Source organism: Dipodomys spectabilis, unplaced genomic scaffold, assembly GCF_019054845.1.
Source record: "Dipodomys spectabilis isolate Male_0828 unplaced genomic scaffold, ASM1905484v1 ptg000239l, whole genome shotgun sequence".
NCBI classification, from domain to species: domain Eukaryota; kingdom Metazoa; phylum Chordata; class Mammalia; order Rodentia; family Heteromyidae; genus Dipodomys; species Dipodomys spectabilis.
The window spans coordinates 1,026,223-1,029,435 of NW_024870916.1; the positions used below are offsets into that span (position 1 = coordinate 1,026,223).

At 35.3% G+C, this 3,213-nt stretch overlaps 1 non-coding gene across 1 annotated transcript; it reads right to left on the minus strand.

The window, feature by feature from the left end:
* Positions 1-1,706: 1,706 nt before the first annotated feature.
* On the minus strand, positions 1,707-1,813 carry LOC122124553. Its single transcript, XR_006150598.1, has one exon. It is a non-coding gene; the product is annotated as a U6 spliceosomal RNA (small nuclear RNA).
* Between the last annotated feature and the right edge of the window lie 1,400 nt (positions 1,814-3,213).

Consider the following 3,213-nt stretch of genomic DNA (forward strand, 5'->3'; position numbering starts at 1 on the left):
TCAGTCTGTACCTTTGAATATGGAGGAACATCTTTCCTCTACTCTCCATTTATTCCCTAATCTCCAGTTAGAATAATTTCGAATAATAAAAATGGAAAAAGAAAATAAATCATGGTGAAAAAACATACGCAGAGAATTCACCAGATATTTCTGACCAGTTCAACCAACATGAACTATTAGGGAAATACATGGACACCTCATTTCCACTGGCACTCAATGTATCTGGTTAGGCAATTCTAATGAAGATGAGGAACAAGATGAAAATGTGAGGAATGATAAAAATTGCAAGAAAAAAAATGGAGAAGGATCCAAGCAAATTTCTTCTTTGGGCTGCTGAAAATAACCAGCTTACTACAGTGCAGAGAATACTTTCCAAAAAGGCTACTCTTGTGAATACTAGGGATGACGATGAGTATACCCCTCTTCATCGGGAAGCCTACAGTGGACACTTAGACATTGTCTGTGAGTTCGTGGCTCTAGGGGCACATGCAAGAACTGTAGATGGCTGGACACCCCTGCACAGTGCATATACGTGTAATAATATCAGAGTGGCTTCTTTCTTCTTCATGATGCAGATACCAATGCCCAAACTAAATGCTTTTTGACCCCCTTGCATCTTGCTGCTGGTAATTGAGATAGCAAAAATACACTGGAACTGTTGAACCAATATGTCAAACCAGGTCTGAAGAACCACTTGGAAGAAACTGCATTTGATATTACCAAAAGGATAAGTATGTATCACTACCTCTTTGAAGTTGTGGAAGGCTGTACAAATTGTTCTCCTAAATCCTAATGATTCGGTTAATTTTCTTAAATTTCAAAAATGTCATTAATTCCTTTTTGTCAATACAACATATTTTCACAATCCAAATAACAACAATATCTTATAGTAACAATTCATGGATTCTGTGGAGCTCTTCAAAGTGAATTGTCTGCTTTTGATGTCAAAATGTATTCAAGAGTTTTTGTATACATCTATAATGATTTATGCAGAGTTTGTGATTTTGTTGATCGGAAATAATTTTAACTTATCTGTTGAAATGAGTAGTATAGAAACTAAAGATAATTCCGGTGTTTGTCTGAAAAAGTATATTTTAAAATATTCTATATTCTATGTTTGTATAGTGTCCATAATCTATTTTATTCTCTCCTAGATATAATACATTGAATTCTACATTGTTTTATAACATATAGGTTCATTAATGTGTCCTTTCAGATTGCATTCCATACAGAAACAGTTTAAGATTCCTTTTTTTCCCCCTAGGTCCTTTTAGTATTAGATTTCTTTGGGATAAAACAACAATGTTGTCTAATTTCAAAAGTTGTGTAAAGGTCATGCTATGTAAAGGCCTTTCTCGGGTGAAAATTTAATACACTGATGTCAAAGTAACTTTTAAATATATGAATTAGGTGTATTGTTACACTTGTAATTTTGTAATCAACTTTTTTTTTTTTTTTTTTGGGTCCAGTCGTGGGGCCTGAACTCTGGGCCTGGGCGCTGTCCCTCAGCTCTTCAGCTCAAGGCTAGCGCTCTACCACAAGAGCCACAGCACCACTTCCAGCTTTTTTTTTTTCTTATGTGGTGCTGAGGAATCGAACCCAGGGCCTCAGGCATGCAAGGCAAGCGCTCTACCACTGAGCCACCTTCCCAGCCCCTGTAATCAACTTTTTAATAGCTGTTTTTCATTTCTTGCATCTGAAGAATGAAAAATTTTGAATACTTCACAAATTTTCATATCATCCTTGTACAAGTGCCATGTTAATCTCTGTATTGTTGTAATTTTGGTATACAAGCTGCTGAAGAATGTAGCATCCTGTAAATTTTAGTAGTTAATGATGAAATATTTATACAGGCTTATATGCTTAGGTGCCTATTTGTAACAAGGAAACCTTATTGTTCCTAAAAATGCTATTAATCTTATTTCCCTAAAATTCTGTGAATAGTTGAAAAAAATATGTTGTACAGTTGATTGCTCACATTTGCAATTTTTTTGTCAATGACTATTTTAAGTCTTTTTCACTTAGAATTTGATCAAACTTTCAAGTATTAATAGCTAAGTCCAAAGGAGACGGCTTTTTCAAGTACTTATTTATCCAACTGTGTTAGATCTGTGGAGCCAATGGATTCAAAGTAAGCCTTGTTTAAGAGCTACTTCTAAACATATGCAGCTGAGATTTTTCCCAAATGAGGTCTTACTGGCACAAATGTCTACCTGACCCTTTACCCTTCTTCCATGGAGGAATAGACCAACCAGAATATCTTACTCTGACAGCATAGATTGTATTAGTGGAACACATCTAATCTTAGTTACAAGGGATCATAGAGAGATGAACAGTTCAGCCAGAACTGCTCATACTAGAAGGCATTTTATCAAAATATGATTGTTTATGATACCTACCATTTCAAATGTAGCTAAAACCAAGAAAGTGAAAAATTGTTCATATTCATGATTACCTAATGGCTTGGCCTCTCTACCTTCCAAAAAGGCAGGACCTTACACTCCTGCCATTTTATCACCAAATATTTTCATAGTTACAAGAGAAGTCCATATATTTCTCTTCATTATTAGGCCTTAAATTGGTAATGTTTTTTATTATTTTTATTATTTTTATTTTTATTTTTACTGTGAACAAAATGTACAGAGGGGTAACATTACATGGGCAAGATAATGAGTACATTTTTTATCAAGTATTGCAACCTCCTCCTTTGTTACCCTTCACATCCCTTCCCAGCCTCCCCCCGACCCCCACCCAATCCTCCTCCCAACCAATGTTGTAAAGCTCGTTTTCGACATGACAACTTGTACTTCTCATTGTTGCAACAGGTCCACCTGTATCCTTAAACGACTTGTTTTTCCCTTTCTCCTTCACAAATTATACCGACATCAAATACAGTGAAAGCAGGGGTTATAATCTGGGGGAGGGACATACAAAGCAACAAAAAGATAATCTTATAAGTGCGTTAGAAACAAATGCATTAAAGAAAAAAAACATTTAAATACATATCTAAGGATTCATTTTCCTAACATCACATTATCTGACCTTTTCTGCTTGACTCATACATATACTAGATATTGCAAATAAGAGAAACCATGGGACCTAGGTTTCTTTGGGCCTGGCTTACTTCACTTAATATAATTTTTTCCAAGTCTTTCCATTTCCTAACAAATGGGGTAATGCCATTCTTTCTGATGGAGGCATAGAATTCCATTG